This window comes from Balaenoptera borealis, assembly GCF_965194805.1.
Source record: "Balaenoptera borealis genome assembly, chromosome: 14".
NCBI classification, from domain to species: domain Eukaryota; kingdom Metazoa; phylum Chordata; class Mammalia; order Artiodactyla; family Balaenopteridae; genus Balaenoptera; species Balaenoptera borealis.
The window spans coordinates 53,447,685-53,470,757 of record NC_138875.1 but is presented as its reverse complement, the minus strand read 5'-3'; the positions used below and the strand labels follow the sequence as shown (position 1 = coordinate 53,470,757).

At 38.3% G+C, this 23,073-nt stretch overlaps 1 protein-coding gene across 17 annotated transcripts in view; it reads left to right on the top strand.

The window, feature by feature from the left end:
• Positions 1-938: 938 nt before the first annotated feature.
• The window catches only part of GREB1L (GREB1 like retinoic acid receptor coactivator), a 267,107-nt gene continuing 244,972 nt past the window's right edge, over positions 939-23,073 (top strand). For 5 of the 17 annotated variants that reach the window (XM_082353469.1, XM_082353467.1, XM_082353466.1 and 2 more), the window contains exon 1: positions 1,627-1,779. The gene's annotated coding sequence lies outside the window, so the exon portion shown is untranslated. Of the gene's footprint in view, positions 979-1,623; positions 1,780-1,866; positions 1,970-2,568; positions 23,030-23,073 lie in introns of those variants that run through there. The other 12 variants (XR_014233993.1, XR_014233994.1, XM_082353470.1 and 9 more) reach the window with 6 other exon arrangements.

The window sequence follows — 23,073 nt, the reverse complement described above, 5'->3', positions numbered from 1 at the left end:
CCTGCCCTCGTGGCACATAAAAGTGTTCCTATGTGTTTTAAAAGACTGGACAATAGGGATTCAATTGTAAAACAAAGCAAAAAACATTTCTGCTCCTTATCCCCATAAGGAACAAAACGATTAAAAAAAAAAGATGGCAGTTGGGCATGTGTTCCCAGTGGAGGACGGAGAGAAGACAATCCAGATCACAAACAAATCGCTTACTTTTTGCAAGTCACAACTGAACTATGCCTTGAGTTATCTTCTGGTGATTCCGGACTTCCCGTCAGAGTCAATTCCATCTGTATTGACCAAAAGAGAAACAGGGGGGAAAAAATGCATTTCGGTTCTTAAAAAAAATGAAAAAAAAAAAAAAAAAGGGCAACACGAGCAAACAAAACCCACTGACTTAGAGATCATATGAGATCTACTTTAATTGAAGCTGTTTTTAAACGATAATTGACAATGATACCGAAACAACAGACTGATAAACAACCTGCTCGGGGCCGGGCACGGCTGTAGCATCCCCACTGCCAGGAACCAGCTGACCAGGGGCTATACGGGCCCCAAAGGCACTACAGATTGAGCAACTTTTCTTAACCTAGACTCTTCCACCACATCCAGTATGGACCTGCTTCTTCCAGAGTGTGGGCCATCCAGTAAAGGAGTCTAGTCGCCCATCTCTGGCAACAACGACAGTTAAAAAAAAAAATGGAGCTACAGCTCTAATAACAAAACCCACCAGCTGTGAAAAGTGGAGCCACATCTGTCACTATCCGGCCTCAGCATCTCTGGAGAACGTTTGCTCCCGCCGCGCCCGTCAAGGCCCTGGGAACGCGGTTAGTGGCTGCCCTGCGGGCGGAAGAGCCCTCTCGTCCCGGCAGGCTCGGGACGAGCCACCGCGAGCAGGCAGCCTCCGTGAGCGCCCGGCCGGGGTCGGCGGGCCGGAAGGCGTGTTCGTCCAGGAGGTGCCCAGACGGCTCTGGCCGGAGCTCCCGGGTCGGTATGGTTTTGTCCCCATCCTGCCCCCGCCCCACCCTCCCCCGCTCCCCTTCATGCAAAAGGCCAAGGGGTTTTGACCCACCATCGCCCAGACCGAGTTCACCCTTAGGGCCCTTTCGCCGCCGTCCAGAGAACAGAGAAAGCAATCGCGCAACGAGGCGAGAGCACTCTGTGAATGAAGGTGGAGTCGGCGAGAAAATCATTTTTCTTCTTGGCTGCGCGCGTCAGCCGCCCCGGGGGGCAGGCCTCCTTCCCAGAAGACCCCCTCCACACACCGCCGCCCTCCACACCCCTCAGTGGCCACACGCATCACTGGTGCCGCGGAGTTTGGAAATGGAGGCGCGAGCACACTGGGCTGCGGGCTCCACACGGCGTGGGGGCGTTCCCGGAGGGTGAGCAGGGAACCGTGCGCCCGCTCCACTCCCGGAGGGCCAGGGAGCCCTGAAGGGCCCTCGCGGGCGCCGAGGCGGCGGAAGGCCGAGAGGCGGGGCGGGGCGGGGGGGGGGGAGGGGGCGCGGGGGTCCCCGCCGCGGAGCTTCTGGGGAAGCGGGAGGGGCAGCACCTGAGGAATCCGCCTCCGGCCGCGGCGGCCGCCGCCTCGCTCCGCCCCGGGGAACTGAGCGCGCGGCCAGCTTGCCTGCCAGAGAGACGCCAGCCACCGGCGGCGCTAGCACCTCGGAGGAGGGCGGCGGAGCGAGCGGAGCGCGGCGCTGCGACCCGGACTGGGGGTGGGGAGACGAGCCCCGCCGAGGCGAGGGCCACCCCCGGTCCTCTGCCCTCGCGCGCTGCCAGGGCCAGGTGAGCGGCTGCGGGGACTCTGGGCGCGGGGAGGCGGGGAGGTGAGAGGTCGCCCGCCGGGCGCGAGTGCACGCCTCTGCCCGGCAGGGGCTGCCCTTTGGCGGGCTGTGGACACCCTTCCTGCGCGGGGAGGCGCAGCGGCTGACTTTTTCTGGAGGAATCGGAAGGCGGAGCGGGGGTGTGAGCGCCGGTGCGTTTGTGTGGCGAGGGCGGGCGCCCGTGCCAGCCCCAGACCCGAACCCTCGCGTCAGCCGCCTGAGGAGACCCAGCCCGTGCGGTCCGCGCCCAGAGGCCAAAGGCCTGTCACCCCGGCTCTCGGCGCCGCCTTTGTGGCGGGAGCGAGGGAGCCCGAGAGGGGGCTGAGGGAGGCAGCGGCGCGTCGCGGCGGGGAGCGCCCGGGACCGGCTCCCCCAGCCCGAGGGCTGCTGAGGGGGGTGGCCCGGGCGGGGGGACGGTAGGTAGGGAGGCGCGGAGGTGACGCGGGAGGATGGAGAGAGCTCAGAGGGGCAAAGTTGAGAGCGTCCAGCGGTGGCTGGGCGTTTGCTCAGGGTCCCTGGGCTGCTTTGCTCCACACCAAATGTCACTTGGTCACGAGCGCGCGCGCGTGTCTTCCGGCCATCATTTCCCTTTTTCGTGAGTGAGTGAGGACGACCACTCTTGAGCTGAATGAGACACAAAGGGTTGTGTTGACAGCTGACCCTGACACGAGTAGACAGCGAGGTGCGGTGTGTGCCCTGGCCTGGGAGGGTGATGAGGAGGCGGTTTGTGAAAGTTAATCAATTCCCTCAGTCCCTCTTCCGAGCTCCGTGAAAAGAAGCGATCGGTACAGATGCAGTTCGCGGGGCTTCTCAGTTAAACGGAGCCCAAGTCGGGTCCAGAACCCGATTCATCTGCGCGGGGACAGCTGCTGCCTCCCGCGGAGGCGACGGAGCCCGGATCCCGGAGAAACTCCTCGATCCTCTCCTTTCCTCAAGGAACGTGACTGTTTCAAGGTCCTTATCCCCACCGCGGCCTTCTGTCTCCTGTTGAGAAGATAGAAACCACATTTTAATTTCTGTTTTTCACCCCTTAAGAGTCCCCTCTCCACCTCGCCCTTGAGGTGGGAAAACCCGCTTAAATCTCATTTTAAAACCTAGCCATTTAAATATGGGGAAGAGCTTGTCCGAAAAAGGTTTTTGAATTAAATGCCCCCCTTAGAAACCTCTCTTTCCTCTGAACATTAAAAAAACAAACAAACAAACAAACTTTAAATCCTGGAATTCTCTTTGAGTTTTGTGACTGTGTTGCTTCCTTTTCTTTCGGAATATTTCTATGTAGTTTTACAAATTGCAATACTGAAAACTTAAAATGTAGAAAAAATTTAAATTGTTTTATTAAAAATAGTACTAGAATTACGTGCATGTAGGCACGTGTTTAAAGGGAAAGTTTTAATTAACGAATATCGGAAAGTTATATGCATAGGGTAGAAATTGCAAACAGCAGTGTAAAGTACGCCCTCTGTCTCAGAGACCCCTACTCCCAATGCCCTAGTCCTCCTCCCCAGAGGCAACCACTCTCCTCAATTGTATATCCTTCCATAAGCCTTCTATTAGAATGGAATGACATTGTGGAAATAGAGGATGAAGGGAACTGAATATATAAGACGGAACTGTGTCTCAGCGGTGATGGCTCTTAATTTGATATCCACTCCTGATGATATTAGATCCTTTTATTTAGCCTAAGGCACTTATCAGAGTGCTAAAAATCTTATAACAGTATTCAGTGCAAAGCAGAACTATTAAACTGTTACCTCCCCCCTCCCTCCATCACTAGTGTCTCTATACTTGGTTTTTTATAACCTTTGTTGGATTTTTCTTCCATTTTGGAGCTCTTTAGGAAGTAGAGAATGAGAACTGTAGTTTATTCTATCCAGTGCAGTGCACATCTGAAGGCATTGAAAGGACATATGAATACTCCCATTGACATGAGATAATATAAAAATTTCAGTGGTATGGGAGAAATACGAAGGCCAAGTTTAAGACATTTGGTCACATCTCTTAGTTCCAGGCCTGAATTTGCCATAAACCAGCTAAATGAAGTAACTTTCTAAGAAATGCTTTTGTTTCCTACCCCGGTTAAATAAAGGAATTGAACCATGTGGCTTCTGAGTGTCCTTCTGACTCCAAAATCCTGTGATTTTTGGTAAAATGGTAGTTCTGTAGGTGTCCTAAGACTGGCTAAGGATAAACCAGTTGGATCTGTGGGTATTAGACAGTGGAGTGACAAAAAAAAAAAAAATCCTAAATGGTAGATTCATAAAGAGGAAGTCAGAGATGTTTAAACAACATTTCTGCTCTTATGAGATTGATATCATTGAAGAACAGCTACTTTACTTTCCCACAAAATGTCTGTTTATGTTACTGATAGAGGCCAAACCCTGAATGGCCCTCTGTGCATCACCTTGTATGGCTAAGGAGAGTGAATTTTCTTCACAGCTCACGGTGCCATTTTTAGGAAAATTATTCTTACCAAACTCTTACTTTTCTTTTTGGTAATGTGGAAATAAAGTTCATTGACCTACTTCAAAGGGACTTTACATAATTTAATTAGTGATTCTACAAGGTATTTAGAATATGAATAATCCTTATAGCTAAGCTATTTTAGTTACTTTATAAGTATTCACTTAGAGATCATGTTCTTAGCAGGAAACTTTTCTAATCTCTAAAACACCTGAAACTAATGATTCCTGGATGGGTGCAGAGAGCTGAGGAGTGATTTCAAGGTTATGAAAGTAAAAAGAATTAGGTGATTTTAGTCACTATATATGATCTCAGTTAAGGGATTTCAAACGTACACCGTAAGTGGTGGTTACAAAAATCATTCATGTTAAAGAAGGAGATCTCATACTTTGAAGATTCCGAGTCAATAATAAAGAATATTATGTAATTAGTTTGAATGTCAGTAATATAAATAAATTATAATGGAGTTTTAGGAATTGTTTGATTGGGGTGATAAGAATATGAACTAGAATGGTACATTTGTAAGGGTGCTTAGAGAAATCTTGATTGACAAAACTAACAAAAACAAAAGAAAATTAAGTACTAGTACTAGTAATGAAGTTCTTCTAAAATGGAATAGTTTTTGTTTTTTGCAGCTTCCTTCCCACCCTTACCATATGAATATGTATTTTTACAGATGTCTTATCATATTGCAGGCACATTTTTACTCTGATTTTTTAATAAACATTTTTCTATAATTTCTATTGTTTGCAATTAGTTTATTGTATCATAATTCACTTAGCTTTCTCTATTTTATGATTTTCCAGTTTTTAAAAAAAATATAATGGCCACCCACATGAATGTGACTTTCTTATTCTTCTTTAAAAATTAAAAAAAAACAAACTTAGAATTATTTCTCTAGAGAGGCAGTATAGGTGAGCTCTAAACTTAAAGGTTCAGTGTCCAAACATAGCTCCATCACTTATGGGTAATATTGGGCAAGTAACTTATTTTCTTAGAGATTTCTAATCTGTAAAGTGGGTATAGTAGTAGCTCTCTACAAGGTTAAGATAAAAAGCAGTAATGCATGAAAACACATGTAAATGTTAGCTCTGTTTTTAATTAGGAAATTTTTGTAATTTCCAAATTACTTTCCAGGAGGATTACATAAATTACACACAACAACAATGCGTGTGCTTATGTAATTTTATTTATGTAATTTTAAACATTTATATTATTGTGACTGATTTGATCAGTGTAAAATTGTATCCCTTTGTTTTGATTTGTATTTCTTTGGTCTTGTGCAAAGTGAGAGGTAGTTCTCTCAGCAGTATTGCTACAGTTTTCTACTTGGAGTGGTGGCAATTTCATCACCTCAGTCATTTTGAACTAGACTGTAAGACAGACAAATAGGACAGGTCAGTTACAACACTAATAAGTGAACCAAATTTTCCAATAGGTTCTTTCAGATTAGTTGTAGTTTTCTTGTATTCTCAGCCGATGGTAGTTTTTATTCGTTATTATTATTTTTAATCTTAAAAATATAGCTGTTAAAATTGATAAATAATGTTATATATCAATTCTATTTAAGCGAAAATGCAATCTTCTCTTTTTTCCCTTGAAGGACTGATTTATAATTAGCATTATTATGATCCAATTTGGTGGATTTTTGCTAGGAATGCTTCCTAAAACTCGGGGGAAAAAATCAGAGAAAGTTTCATGATCGCTAATCATGTTATCTTTTGGCTACCCATGGATAATGAAGTTATACCCTCTAACTTGAGTTCTTATACAGTCAAGGTAATTTAGACTACACAAAAGCATGCTCTTGTAAGTTCTGGAGTTCCAGCAGCCCTGATATTTCTGGCAAACACACACCCAATGTGGATAACAGCAGCTCTTTGTGCTCCTGAGCCCCAGGAGGGCTTCCTATTGTGTACTCTTCCTTCCCTCCCATTCTTGACTGACTGGTGATAGCAACTCCTCCAAGTCCAGATGTGAAGCTCCCACAGGGACGCCTCTCTTCTACCCAGCTCTGTATTTATCTCCACCACCCACCCCTTCAGTGCCTTTGCTTTTGTCCTATGACATAGAGAATTCACTCTCTTCGCAAGGTTGTGGTTTCAGATTTTATTTTTAATTTATCGCTATGCTTTATGAGTGTCTTCAACAGTCCCTACAGTGGAAACTATAGGCACAATTAGCATAGATTAACACATAATCAGCACTGGATAAATGTTTGTTGCTGCGAACCATATCTTGTATGGTCTTCTCTGTTCCTGGTCATGGTTCTATTTTTAAGGTAAAAATAAAAAGCAGGCTCTGGTTGTGTGCTGCATTACTGTGTTTGCCTATATTACCAAGGTTAGGAATTAGGAAACGTACTTGTTATGGCCCGTTTAACTTTTTCTGTGTTTAGAGGAGATTCTTAACTCTTGTGCCTTTCTTTTCTTCTGTAAAATGGGGTTAACAATTAAAGTACTGCTCTAATTATCAACCTTCTGCACAGAATTGTTGTGAAGATAAAATGAAATAATAAATGTGGACATGTTTTAGAAAAAAAAGGATGCACAAATCCATACAGTGTTGTCATAATTACACATTATCACTACACTTCCAGGAGTGCCCATATCTTTGAGAAAGCCTCATCTCAATGTGGAGCTGCACTGGGAGCTTGGGGTTAGATGAACATTCTTGGGGCCCAATCCATACCCTGAGGGTGGGGCCTGTTCTGTCTTTTAACAGCCCTTCTGATGCTGAACCACTGCTCTAAGGAGTAGTAAATGTCAACAACCACTAGAAAAGTATTCTTTTGCTAGTTAAAAATTAGTTATAAGATAATCCAGAGATATCATAACATCACTTTTGCATGCTAAGTATGAAATGAAAGTTAGCTCTTATCATTAGCTGCTGTTTGCCTTTTAACCTCTCAGAATTTAATTCAGAGCAGGAATTGTAAACTCAGGTGCTTTTAGAGGCCAAGCAGGTAATCTGAGTGAAGCAGGACACCTGTAAAATAATAGGGGATGCTAAGTCCTGGTGGGCAAGAAAGTCTGAAGGTGGCATGATTTCTAAGACTGCACTGATTTTTGCCCTGTGTGTCACTGTTACCAGATCATTTGATTTTTCAAGTGGAACTGGAAATTCATATTTTTGTATGAATTTAATGTTGGTAATAAATTTTAAAGAAAACATGTGGACCCAACAAAACAAATCTGGAAGCCAGATAATTTCCAACTTCTCAAGTAATTAACATGGGTGAAAATATTTGCATTTGAATGAGTATGATGACAGAAAAAAGCACCCTGTTCAACATTATTAATAAAGAAATGCACATAAAACCCCCACAGACATATTTCAACTTTCAGATTATAAAGATTTAGATCAATAATATCTAACATTGGCAATGGGTAAAGAAACGGTTATTGTTATACACTATAAAATGAAGGCAAATATTACAGCTTTTTTGGAGAGCAATTTGGCATCATGTATCAAGATTTTACATGTTTGTACTGGGACTTCCGTGGCGGTCCAGTGTTAAGACTTCCCCTTCCAACGCAGGGGGTGAGAGTTCGATCGCTGGTTGGGGAGCTAAAATCCCACATGCCTTGGGGCCAAAAAACCAAAACATAAAACAGAAGCAATATTGTAACAAATTCAGTAAAGACTTTAAAAAAAAAAAAAGGAGGCTTGACTGAAGCTGTTAAAAAAACTTAAAAATTAAAAATAAATGTCTGTACCTACCCTGTCCAATATGGTAGTCCCTTGCAATGTGTGGCTATTTAAATTTAAATTAATTAACATTATATAAAGCTAAAGATTCGGTTTCTCAGTTGCACTATTCACATTTCAAGTACTCAACAGTTGCATGTGGCTGGTGCCTACTATATTGGACTGTGATGATATGGAACATTTCCTTCATTGGAGAAAGTTCTTATGGACAGCACTGGTCTAAACTCTGACTCAGAAATTTCCCTTCTAGGAATTAGTTAGAAAGAAATAACTAAACAAATGCAGATAGTAAAAACATCACCTGAAACATTATTTATAACAGTAAAAAATTAGAAACAAACTAAACATCATGTTTTTACTAAAAATTAGGTTGCAGTAAATATCCATGATATATTGTTATGTGAAAATATCCCTGTTGTAGAATGATTTTATTTATTTGGGTAGATAGCTTAGGTACATAGAGATTAGGGGAACAAATTTTCTCTTCCCACAAATGATTGTAGGTTTAACAAAACTTTCCCTTTCTAGCCTAGAGCTCTTGTCATGTAGTAGACTAGGTTGACTTTCACTAAAGAACAAGCAGAGGCACTTGACAATTCGCCAAGCTGCATCAGTATCACCTGGGTTCCTGTGAGAAATTCAGGGCCTCAGACCCCATTCCAAGCCTCCTGAATCAGAATCCCTGGCGGGGCCCAGCGATCTGTGTAGTAACAAGCTTTCCACTTCCTGCCTGTATCTGCCTCCTATCACTGAATCTCTCAAGCTTTATTTGTTTTATCTTGGCCAAGTGAGATCTCCTTGAACTCTATCCAGGCACCATTCTAGGTGCTTCAGAGGCTGCAGTGAAGAAAACTAACAAACATCCCTGTCCTTATGGGAATCAAACAATAAGCAAAGGAAAAACTGAGTAAAATATGTTATATTTTAGGTAGTGAGAAGTGTTAGGGAGGAAACTGAAGCAGAAAGGGGACTTAGAAAGTGAGATGGGAGTTGAGATTCTCTCCAGGATGTCACTGAGAAGTGACACCTAAGTGAGGACCTGAAGGCTGTGAGGGACTGAACCATTGGAAGTTTAGAGGCAGAGCATTCTTGGCAGTCATGAGAGGGGTAACTAGGAGGCCACTGCTGCTGAAGAGGAGAGGCTAGTGAGGGGAGTGAGGGGGGATTAGGTCAGAGCTGTAATCTAGATCTTCTGACTTCAAAATTCTTTGTTCTCTCTAGTGTACCACACTCCTCGAATTCTTTGGTTAATCAGTTTGTAAAGAGATCAGACATCCTTAAATTCACTGTTTTTCAGTGTGATCTGTCAACACCTGCCTTATTCGCCTGGGGTGCTTGTTAAATGTGGATTATTGGTCTCGACCTGCTGAATTAGAGTTTCTGGGGTGGGACCCTGGAATGTGCATTTTAGTGATCTTCCCAGGTCGGTTTTATGGACACAGAAGTCTTAGAACCACACCTCACATTTCTCATTCTGTAAGTTTAGTTTTTGTAGAGGAGGTGTGCCTAAAATTCTCACCACTGCCTGTGGAGGTCATAATGAGAAGATGTAATTGATATAGTCTCATTTACTTCCTGCATTTTTAAACTGATTAAATCAACACTACTTATAGTAAGTTTATGTGTATATCTCTGTTGGAGTATTCAGCAACTGTATGATTATTGTCATAATTCTTACCCACATCAGAGGATGGGGGAACCTTTTCACTTGAGGGTTCTGTCTCTCCCTCATCCAGTCTGTTCTGCTTTTTGGAAAGGGCGAATTTAAATTTAATTGATTTTTAAATTCATATTTTCTTTTTTTCTTCTTTCCATTCTCTTCCTCTCTTTCTCTCTGGTCCCTCCTCTCTCTCTGTCTCTCTGTCTCTCTGCCTCTTGTTTCTTTTCTTCTTCCTCTTCCCTTCTTCTTGAAATCTAACCATCCTAAATTAAACACCATTAATGTTTTGGTCGCCATTATTTTATGCATTTCCATGCATATTTATATATATTTACCAACACAATCAACTTTACATGATAGGGTCATATGTTTTTTAAAAAACTGTAGTCACGTCTTTTAAAAAATTCAGGAAGCCTAAATTCCTTCTTTACCCTCCCTTTTCACCTCAACAGTGTGACCAATCTGCTGTTTATTTTGTTAAAACTTTTTCCATGATCATGCAACCTAATAAACCTTGTATATCTTCAACATCTTATATATACTGTCGTATATCATATATATATAATTTATTTTTTCACTTAATACTTAATAAAACACGGGATATACCTCTAAGTCAAATGGTAAGCTCTTATTTATTCTTTTAAATGACTACATAATATTCTGTGGTATACATATTCCACAAACAACCATTAACTTTACTGAAGGATATTCATTTTAACTAAACAAGAAACTAGAGCTGTATACTAAATGTGAGGCATATCTGATTATATAATTTAAAAACATTTTTGTAAAGCAAAAAAGAACTGAAAACAAATACTACAGACGAATGATAGATTGGAAAAAATATCTTTACATATGCAGGCAAAAGATTAGCATCTCCAGTATATAAGGAACTCTTCACAAAATGATAATAAAAATATTTTCTAAAACATAATTTTAAAGTTGTTTACAAATGATATGCCTAGGTCATTCACAGAAGCACAATTCCAAATGATCAATAAGTATGAAAAATGCCTAGCCTTATCAGTTGTTTGGAAGTGCAAGTTAAAAATAATAGTAAGCTACACTTGACATCGACTTGATATTAATATAGAACCTTAGTCCACACTGAAATTTCCAGAATTAGTTTCTTTATTCACTGAAAATCTATGCAGAAACTTTTTTCTGGAAAGTTATATTAAAGCTATAAAACATAGTTATCTTCCAGGTTTTCTCTTTTGCTCAGAGAATTTGAGGGGAGATTGACTTTTATTCCCTTTTAGACTCAACTCTTAGCACAAGGAGTGAGAACAGAGCTTAGAAAACTGAAGTTTGATATCAATTGTGGGACTTTTTTTTTTTATTCCTAAGGGTTTTCTTCCATTTGAAGACAGAAATTGTTGGATTTTAGAGCCATAGGTCAATCCTAAGAGGAAAACAGGGCCACAGGGTTTTACTTGACTTCCCAAGGTCACCTGGCTATTCCTGCATTCTTTCTGGTTTACTGTCCTGTTCCTCAGTATCTTTTCATGCCTTTAATTGCAGCTAATGCAGAGAAATCACATTTCAAAAATTTTTCCATTTTTCAAAAAAGTATTGAATGTACAGCATTTAGAGAAATTCAGTTGTTTAGATTTTAAGTAGAAATAATAACATGTGAGAATAATTTAAAAAATCAGCAAAGACACATATCACTTACAACCCTACTGCCCTTACAAAATGAGCTGCTTCCCCAGTTTTACCTCAAGTACTAATCTATATTCATTAATGATTTTGCAAATGGGAAGAGTTGACTAATATTTCCAAAATCTTTTGGTAACTTTGATTCAAGCCTTTTACACTGGTCTGCCTGACCCTGTCTTTCCTTTCTTCTGACCTGTTTTTCATGCATGTCATTTTTAAGCCTTGAACATTATTTCATATCAGTCTCAACCCTGATCAAATGCCTTCAGTGGCTTCCAATTGCCTACCTTAGCATTTCCCAGAGGCTGTCACCCTAAGCATTAGTATTCCAGTCTAATGCTGTCAGCTGCATGGAACCGAACAAACAGCTAAAGATGTTAAACAGTAATTAATTCCTTATATCCCCAAAATATATGGGGAGGGGGAGGGGAGGACAATTCTTGGGTTAATTCAGGTGCTTGATGATGTCGTCAAGGACCCAAATTCTTTCATTCATTCTCTGCCATCCTTAGTTTGTTGGTGTTTGTCTTCCATCTTGTCCTTGCATTATACCAAGGTGTCAGCAGCACACTCAAGCCTCACACAGCTCTGACTGGAGTCAGAAAAAGTTCTGTGTCTTCAAGCTAAATACTTTTTAAAGCGTTTACCCACATACATAGATGTCCCAAATCCTATTGGTTAGAATTTACCACGTGCTCATGTGTAAGCCAGTCGCTGACAAGGAAAACAGAAATACCATGACTGGTGTAGAATAATCAAGATTCACCCCAGAGCCTGAGGAAAGGTCCACTCTCTGAGATGAGCATGTAAAACCCAGGGGTTATTAATATTGAAGAAGATCAGGAGATGGTTCGATTAGACAACTAGCAGTGTGTGCCATGAAATCCAATTTCTTCAGTTCCCTTCAAGGCTCTTTATAATCTGACCTAATGATAATCTAATATAAAACCTCTATTTTAGGCAAGCCAATCAGTTGTCTTTCTTGTCTTTCTCATGTGCATTCCTACCTATGGCTTGGCTCACGTTTCTCTTAGAAATCTCTTCCTATTCCCTAGAGCTGGCTGTGGCTATTTAAATTAAAACTAATTAAAGTTAAATAAAATGAAAAATTCAGTTCTTGAGGCATACAAATTGCATTTCAGGAGCTTAATGGCCACATGCGGCTAGTGGCTATTGTATTGGATAACACAGGTATAGAATATTTCCACCACTGCAGAAAGTTCTGTTGGACACACTACTCTAGAGATTTTTGCAAATCATACCTATTATTTAAACAGTGTTTGCCAAACTATAGGCCACCTATATCAGAATCAACTAGAGATGTTTTATTTTTTTCTCCCAGTTTTATTGAGCTATAGTTGACACACAGCACTGTATAATTTAAGGTGTACAGTATAATGATTTGACATATATATCACAAAATGATTACCACAGAATGTTTAGGGGACATCCATCATCTCATATAGATACAAAATTAAAGAAAAAAATTTTTTTCCTTGTGATGAGAATTCTTAGGATTTACTTTCTTAAGAACTTTCATAACATATAGAAGTGTTAATTATATTTATCATGTTGTACATCATATCCTTAGTACTTCTTTGTCTTATAACTGGAAGTTAGTACCTTTTGACTACCTTCATCCAATTCCCCCTCCCCTCTCCCCACACCTCTGGTAACCACAAATCTGATCTCTTTTTCTATGAGTTTATTTGTTGGTTTGTTTCTGAAGTATAATTGACCTATAACACTATGTTAGTTTCTGTTATAGAACATAGTGATTCTATATTTCTATACATTTCAAAATGATCACCACAATAAATCTTGTTACCCTCAGTCACTATATAAAGATATTACATAATTATCGACTGTATTCCCAACACTGTACATTTCATATTTGAGATACATTTATTTTGCAACTGGAAGTTTATGCCTCTTAATCTCCCTCACTTATTTCTCTCCTTACCCCACCCTCCTTAGGCAACCTCTTGTTTGTTCTCTGTATCTCTGAGTCTTTCTGTTTTGCTATGTTTGTTCATTTGTTTTGTTTTTTATATTCCACATATAAGTGAAATCATACAGTTTTGTCTTTCCCTGTTTGACTTTTTTCACTTAGTATAGTACCCTCTTCATCCACCCATGTTTGCAAATGGCAAAATTTCATTCTTTTTTATTCCTGAGTAATGTTCCATTTTATATATATATAATCTCCCACATCTTCTTTATCCATTCTTTTTTTTTTTAAATTAATTAATTAATTTATTTATATTTATTTTTGGCTGTGTTGGGTCTTCGTTTCTGTGCGAGGGCTTTCTCCAGCTGTGGCGAGCGGGGGCCACTCCTCATCGCGGTGCGTGGGCCTCTCACTGTCGCGGCCTCTCCCTTTGCGGAGCACAGGCTCCAGACGCGCAGGCTCAGTAGTTGTGGCTCACGGGCTTAGTTGCTCCGCAGCATGTGGGATCCTCCCAGACCAGGGCTCGAACCCGTGTCCCCTGCATTGGCAGGCAGATTCTTAACCACTGCACCACCAGGGAAGCCCTATCCATTCTTCTGTTTGATGGACACTTAGATTGCTTCCATATCTTGGATGTTGCAAATAATGCTGTAGTGAACATAAATGTGCATGTATCTTTTTCAATTAGTGTTTTTGCTTTCTTCAGAAAAATACCCAGAAGTGGAATTGCTGGATTGTATGGTAGCTCTATTTTTAGTTTTTTGAGGAATCTCTGTACTGTTTTACATAGTGGCTGCACCAATTTACATTCCCATGAGCATTGTACGAGGGTTCTCTTTTCTCCACATGCTCCCCCCACACTTGTTATTTGTGGTCTTTTTTGATGATAGCCATTCTAACTGGTGTGATGTAATATCTCATTGTGGTTTTGATTTGCATTTCCCTGATGATTAGTGATGTTTAGCATCTTTTCATGTGCCTGTTGGCCATCTGTAGGTCTTCTTTGGAAAAATGTCTATTCAGATCCTCTGCCAATTTTTTAATCAGGTTGTTTGTTTTTTTTTATAATGTTGAGTTGTATGAGTTATTTGTATATTTTGGATATTAACTACTTATTGGATACATGAAAATGCTGTATAAATGCAGATACCAAGCTCTAAGTGTTGGCCCCAAGCCCCTTTTATGCCCAAAAAAGTTGAAGAACCACTATGAGGTCTATTTATTAGTTTATTATTTAAGTCTATTTATTAGTTTATTTCCTTTATGGAAATATACTAAATATTGGAGTTTTCATTAATTTTCTTCTACTCTAAACTTCTGTAGCATTTGTAGTTTATGTATCACATTTTTAGATTTTCGTTATAGCTATTTATAATCTCTCTTCCAGAAAGCATTTTTTTTCTGAATGTTAGACTGTAAGCCCCTTGAGAGGAGGTACTATGGCATTCTCCAAAATGTCTAATACAATGTTGGGTACATAGTAATACAAAGTATTGACTGATTAATTACATTCTACAGAATTGACTGTGTACAGTCTATATTTAGTTGGCAGTTCTTTGAAAAGTCATAATACTGTCTGCAGTATTGGTGATAGAAGACGGATGATGGTAAGGGTATTTCCACAATATTTTTCCTCAATTTCGTTTGTTAGAAATAAACCTGAAAATTTTCTGGTTAGATTTTTAACAAATATTATATGATGATGTTCCCTATAAGGTTTGGATTTGCAGCATTTTAAAAAATGGCTATTTTTAAAGTGCTCTGATCCCTTGGTTCTCTTGTGGAACATAAGCTAATCAAACCTCTAGATCCATAGCTGATAGAGAAACTTCCTGTTGCAACTGAACTCCCCATGTGGATCAGGGTTCACCTCCTATCTAGAGAATCCAGTAACTGTTCTCCTCTACTTTATTTAATAATCACTTGAGAATTGTTGGAGCAGGAGGTTAAGGTCGTGGTATATTAGAGAATGACTAGACCTGTATCTTCACAAGTTGCAGCACAGTGAAGAATCAAGTTAGACTAATAATATAACTAATATTAGTAATAGCAATATTACTAGTAATGGTAGCCATGAGCAGCAGCATCTTATTTAGGACTAATGTAAGGAATGTTTCTCTTATATTCTCTTGTGCATAATTTCACAGATTGTATCATTCTATGGGTTGACATGAAAACAAACGACAACATTTTCTGGTAGGCTCATTACCTTGTAATACAAAATGAATCTAATTTATTTTTTAAGAAATAAAATCTTTATTGAAAAAATAACTATTTTCCACTGAGACTCTTGATATATTTTTGATGCTAAGACAGTTGACTTATAATTGGATTCCAAAACAGTCACATTTCTGAGATAATGGATCAATACACCAAGCAGGATGCCTAGTACAAAATCGTCCCTCAGGAAATGTCAGTTCTTTTTCCTCACCAGACTTGCTGAATGACAGGCCTTAGACTTCATCAGAGAGTAGCAATTAGCATTAAATGTTTTGCCTACCAACTAATATTACTGAGTTCTTCTTTTTCTAGAAAAGTTAGACCATGTAAAAATCACCTTTCTACCCCTCCTTCATATAATGGAATAATCTAATATTAGGGGTAATATTTTCATAGTATTTTGGTCAAAAGATGTATAGGAGCTCTTTGATATTGGCAGGTATTAAGTGCACAATCTAAAGCTAAAGCTAAAGATCTTTCGGAGTCTGGAAGTGTAGTGTCTGGGTTATGGTATTTCACATATTCTAAATGTTTGAGGTTTTTTGCCATCATAAAGACTCGTGAGTCAGTGGTATGCCTTATCTCAACTTCTGCCTCCAGAACAGGAAATGTAACAGAACAGTGTAATACATCCCATAGTTATATATCTGGAACATCAGAGAGAAAGTATGTGTGTATGTCAGAGAATATGTGTAGGCACAAAACATAACCTTTACTAAAAAACAACCATAAAGGTCTTTATGACCCATATATGCTTCTCTGCCTAGTCCTTTTCTGCTATTATTTAATTTATAGCAGGAATTAATAATTTAACCCAATATATTAATAAAAATTAATGTACACTACATCAGGCGTTGTACACATATTATTTCTAATCTTCACAACAGCCTTTTAAAGTATGCATCATGATCCTCATTTTTATAGCTAAGAAAACCAAGCCTCTGAAAGGTTTAAGTAAATTTCATAAGCTCCCATAGGTAGTAAGTAGAAAAGTCAGAATTCAAACCTATTGGCTGGCTAATTCCAAACCTTTGTTCTTTCCTCCGTGTCACATTCTTGGGTACCTATCTTGTGACTCAACTAGAAGGTAAGATCTAGATATCAGGAATTGTATCTTACGGAAAATGTTGCTGCTCTTGCTGAAGATGGCATACATAGGTGCTAAGGGGCATATTAACTCTTTCAGGCCACCAAGGGATCATTAAGTACCTAATTTTTGAGAAACAGACTGTACCAAGGCTGTATCTTGGTTGGTGAGGAGTGTAATGGAGGTCAAGTCTTGGATTTACTCACCAAACTTGAATGAAATCTCTATGACTGGAAGTGCTTTGTTTCTTTTGCTCACTACTATATCTCCACACCTAGAACAAGCACATAGTTGCCCCTCAATAAATATTTGTCAACAAATGAATGAATGACCTCTGTAGGGACCTGTTAGCTTTCTTCTATGGCTGTGGAATCCATCCTTAACCTGAGCCAAGCTTCTTTCATATCTAAGCCACTGACTCCGGTGGAGCTGGGAGAAGGGAGGGCAGATGGAACAACATAAGCTTATCACCTCTACTGGAAATACCAAGATGAGGCCCAGGCCCTTCAGAACCTAGTAGCATTATCTTTTGCATAAAGGATGCTAATAAGAAAAAATAAATCCAAAACAATACTGTGTCAGAGATGAAAGGAAATGCATTTTATTTTCTTTTTGAGTTTTACAAAATGATGATGTCTTTGTAATCCTTCATGCATGTTCAGTTTATCATCATATTTACTTATTTACAAATTTACATACATAATTTAGGTAATATGGGCTTTAAATTTGTCAATAAATATCCTAGTTAATAAAAAATAATTGAAAGCCATATGTTTCCAGGATAATACTGCATAGTGGAAGAGAACCATGGAATTGGTAGTCTGGCAGAAGTGTTTTGGAAAATGGGACAAATTTTTTGTACTGTTTAAATATTACAATTCATTTTGCTCATTTGATTTTAAATTGATAAGTCTTCCAAAATCAAAATAGCATGGACTTACTTTAGATACCGTTACATGGGAGATTACAAGATAGCTGTATGGTGTTTACCCTTGGGAAGCTAAAGTTCACGTATTGCAAACAGACACCATAATTCTGTCTTAGAGTAGAGTTTGTGTTTAACCTGTACTGATTTTTTTTTAAGGCTTTGAAGTAATAATTGGCAGCAGCAGTTGTAATATCAAACTGCCTCTCAGTTTTCGTTTGGATAAAATGTAATTACTGCATCAAATACATTTGTTACTTCCTTAAAAATGATTTTTCTCTTCACAGTTTTCCTACTGAGCAAGAAGTTTATATCCAGTGGGGATAAAAGAATTCTCCATTGGGCAGGAAATTAACAATAAAAGTCAACTTAATAAGTGTTTATCAAGTACCTATAATTGGAATGGTGCCTTGGAGAGAGAGAAAGGAAAATAAAGAACTATCCCTGACCTTGGGGAAGCCTACAGTCTAGTTAAGACAGTTATGTGACTTGTGGTTTGGTAGATTTAGATCTAATTTTGTTTAAACTATGTTTCTCAAATCATAACTCATATAGTAAAAGATTTATACAACATAATATGTAAGCATGTTATTTATTCTGTTGCTAAATACCAAAATTACAAAAAGAATTCAGTTGAACTGATATCTAGTGGAAATTTAGTGTCCATTTCATTTTTTAAACTAGAAGACATTTTAAACTTTGTTCATGAGGCACTGAATGTAAAATTTGAAACAGTGCTGGTGATGTTAAGGAAATCCTGGTATAAGCCTTAAGTTTGTTAGTAAAACTTCATGGACATTAAGTATTCTACTAATATCCTTTTTTTATTTTCTTTTTTTGGTAGAACAGAAATTAATTTTATTAAATAAGCTTATTAAATAAGCTCCCTTTGAGATGTTCTTTATGTAGTAAATATAAGGTATGAGAAATTATCATTGAGAGAGAAAATGAGTGAAAGCTTATTTTGACCTTCAGTCTATGTTTAAAGCACATTTACAGTCATACGATTAATACACTACTATTTTACTAATGCATATATAGATTATATTGAGAAATAATAAACATTTAAAGCATCAATCATAAAGCATTTTCTTATAAATACAATTCACTCTTTAGAAATTTGGTTTCTTGTCAATTTTTCATCAGTGAAAGCTATACACACTCTAATTTGGCCCTTGATATATGTTTCTTATTATGTATAGTAATAAAAAAAAATAAGACTAATCAGTGCCATATTTATTATAAATATGTTGTCTTTTTACAAGTTTTCTTTGAATTGAATGGAATTAAATTTTCTACCTGATTTGTGGGCCACCAGAAAAAGGAAGATATATGTTAAGGAAGGAAAAAAAAAAGACTTAAAGGATAACTGGAACTTAGTACTTACACATTAATATTTTAGCTTTAAACTCTATTACTCCTTTATATTAGGGCTTATTAAAGAACAAGATCATAATTTAGTCTGTTGAATTCTAACATGTTACATTTATTGTTGTTGATATAGTTTTTGTTTTTATCTTATTTAAAAGTTGGCTTTCCAGAAACTTATGTGCATGAGAAGTCTGTTCAGAGTTGACTTTTGTTGGTAGAATTCTGTTTCGAACTAACTGTTGAGATGCTTTTCCCTTAACTCTTATATTAGATTAAAGCATTAGCATATAAATCCTATTGCAATGATGTATAAATAAAGCTGACTGATTAAAAATAGTTGTAAGTCACAATTTTCTGTCTCCTAAGAACACGAGATTTAAGTCTCTGAGAACACTCATGTGTGTGGGATGGTTATGATAGTCCAGCTGTTCTTTGTGTGTGTTTCATTTAAATGTAAATTTATCTTAGAGATTCTAAAGATGAGCTCAGAAGGTAGAGAATTTTAATTTGAATAGTCATTTACTTCTTTCTTCATGAATACTGAAATAAATTCCTATTTTACACTAAAGAAAAAGAACTTGTTAAACAGACGTACTCAACTACCTTATTTTAAAGCTTCTTAATGGATTATTAATTTTTCTCATTAGCAGTTTTTCTAATATGATATAATCCTATTAAAAGAAAATAAATTTATATGCTATAGAAGCACATATAACAATAGTTCAACAATTTCCAGTATGATGTTGAGTACTATTTTTTAGTACAAATCATAGAAATACACTTCAAATAAATCTGAGATGTTAAAAACAAAGTATTGAAGTTAGCGGAAGCACACTGACGTAAGTATCACACACATACATAACGCACCAATCTATATACAGTGCTATGTATATATTTAGACTATATTTTTAACCACTGCTGAAAACTTAGTGTGATACTTTAATTTTAACTCAACTTTCAGGAACAATTTCTGAGGACAAGTTTTTGAAAAAGTTTCCACTTACCACTATTCCCTTTAAAACAGAAGTTCAAGATTTGAAGCTCTGTTTTTTGGCTTCAGTTTATACCTACTTGTGGGCGTTGTGTAAGCTACAATGAATGCTCTCTTAATGGAGGTTATTTGTGCTCACTTTTTCTACTTCCCTACAATAAAACAGGCCACTTGTGTGAGTTGCTGTTGACTGCATATTTTGAAGTCATTTTTTTCTTTAGCCATTGCATTACCAGCCTGTGATTATCTTGTGTAAAAAAAAACAAACAAATAGACAAAAAAACTCTTTGATCTACCCTAACCTTTCTATATGTAAATTTTGTAAAGAGTGGCACTGTAGCATACCAATAAAATGTACTCATTGACATTTCCAAATTAACGTCAAAGGATGATAAAGTTTATTAAAGGAATTGCTATTTGTTGGTTGATAAAATTTACTTAGGTCACATAAATGTAACTACTTCCCAAGAAACCACTACGGTCATGGGTTCTCTTCAAAGAAAAGACCTTTGTTTAATCTAAGTATCTTTCTTTTACACAATTAGGAAACGTAAAGGAGTGTTTTCTGAGTATTTTAATTGGGAGATCCTGAATTTTTATTTATGCCATTTTTTAATATTTATGTTTCCATAGAGTGCTTGCAAATTTTAAGACATAATTCTGCATGTTTTGCTTTAATTAATAGTTGCTCTTTAGAACTTAAAACTGAGTTTTACAGTACCCAGTAGGGGTGTGAAATGTGTATTTACAACAGTATCCTAACTTACAGATTCTGCGATACGAGGTCAGACACATTGGTTTATAATCAAAATCAGTGATTACTTTTGTTGGTAGTTTGTCATTGGTAAAAAGTGTTCCTCGGTTACAAACCACAAGACTCTGCAAGGTGATGGCCCAGTGGTCAACCTGTAGAAAATGAGTGTGATAAATCAGTTTTCTCTGCGTTCATTTCTATTTTGTGTCATGGTTTGAGAAAAAACAGTAGATGAGAACAAATCAGTGTGAATATTTTAAATCATCCCGCCTGGTAAAACTCCATGCCATGCCTAAGAAACAGGAATTGGGTTTTCAGAGGTATTTTCCTTTCAATAACTGCTGCATAGTACCTCTTTTAACTTTTCATAAGGACTTTCAGTTTCAGTAAATTAGGTGGTGTTGAGGTGGGGGGTGGTATAGATAATTGTAAGAGGTTTATACCTTACACTCAGGGTTATTACTTGGTAACCAAAAATGCTGTCTGAATCTATTTCTGTAGTGCCAGGGAGGGTGGGGGATGGAGAGAATGAAACTTGAATCAGTGACCATCTGGCCCAGATTTGGCTGATTTCCTGTGCACTGCCCTTTGTTTCGGCCAGACAATGGATTGTTCCTTTTACAGATAAGAACGCTGTTTGATGACTTTGTGCTGAATCAGCAGGTTTGGTTTGGGATTTCAAGCATAGACTCACATTGAGGGGATTTCTGTTGTTCTGACAGCACTAACTTTTTATTTATTATAAAAATATTCTTAAGGTTCTTTTCTATAAGTTTAATAAAGTGGTGGCATTGCAGACAAGTCAAATAAAATAATTGGGAATGTAGCTTTCTTCTTATATAGTACCCATCTCAAAGATTGAAATTTTCCTTGTCCTTAGTTTCCAAAATTAATCTCTCCCTGATTGTTATTTTTGATGAATCTTTATATAGTCTCTCTTCTCTGTGTCTGAACTTGAATTTTCCACTTGAACCTTTGATGATTTAAATTTAATGTCCTAAATCTAGGCTAGGCTTTTATGATGTGGTTAAGTAAATGGTTAAGTTTTCTGTGGCATCTGTTGCCATATATCTGCAAATTACATCTTAGGGTGTTAGAGCTATTTTCCTTACTTTAAATGCTATAAAATCATCACAAGACTGTTAAAAAAAAAATGGTTACTGACTAGAAGCAGGGTCCTTTGTTGCCCAGCATTATAAGTAAGCCAACCATCAGCTATTGTAGGTTATCTCAGAAGCAATAGAGATCACAGTGTGGTTAAATGTCACTTTTCCAGAAGACAAGAGGAAATGTCAGTGCTACCATTTTGCTGTGTGGCCAAGAAATACAAAAATACTCATTTTTAACTTCTGAAGTTTTGAGAGATTGTTGGCAGAGTTTAAGTCAAACTTTTAGTTTAACTCCTCTCTTTACAGCTGAATTTCCATCAAGCAATCTAATACAGAATTTTCTCCAGACAACTTTTTTCTGAAACCACTTATAACTTTTAAAATCAAGCACCTGACCAAAAGGAAATCTGATCTGCTTTGAGATCTAATCTATAATTCTTTTGTGTAGATAAAGGAATGTTCTTTAGATAGAATCAAGGGGACTGATCGTAAGAAAAAAGCTTTTTAATAGTTAGTTCCGCTGGGATCTAATTATGTAGCAGATGGGACCACACAGCGCAGTGCACTGTCATTTGATGTAATTAATTTTAGGTCTGCTTGCAGTGAAAGTGAATAACAACAAATGGCACATAATCTTAGTTTGCATCCATATGGGTCACTGTCTATTCATATATGTTGCTCCTGTTCTCTTTTAGATCTCTTTAATCAACTGCTTGCTCTATTTGATGCTAATAGGGCCTCAGAATTGCTTGTTTGGTGTAAAAGCATGGGTGGTTTGGAATATGAGAATGTTATGGATGTTAACTGGAATGGAATATTCAGATTTAGAGAACTGGTTAGTTAAATCGTAGAATAGGTAGAATTAAAAAGCTATAGTGAGAATACCGCCAAGACAAGTTCTACTTAATTTGCCCCCCTGCTTTATCAGAGACTAGTTCAGGGAACTAGTTCCAGGTAGAGGGGAAGGTCTTATCCTTTTCTCCCCCCTCCCCCTTCCTGTTCACCCTTTACCCCCCCAACCTCTGACTCTCCTTCAAATCTCACTGAGGACTTGTAGTCTCCACAGAGGCTTGGTTGCAGATGCCTGGAAAGTTTACACTGCAGAGAGTTGTTTTGTTTGGCATAGCTAATCAGGAGCCAGGCTGGAATTGCTCATAGCTGTCATTCAGGTTTTGTTTCAAAGTCCAAGGACCTGCTGGGAAAAACAAAAAGCTAATGAAAGCTGACTGTATTTAGGCCTCAAATCTGCGGAATCTGAAATGATGTCCTGACAGTGTATTCTTATTCTTCCACATTCTTGCCGTTACTAAGGTAACAGATTTTTAGAGGCTTTCCATCTTCATTGTCAAGTATTT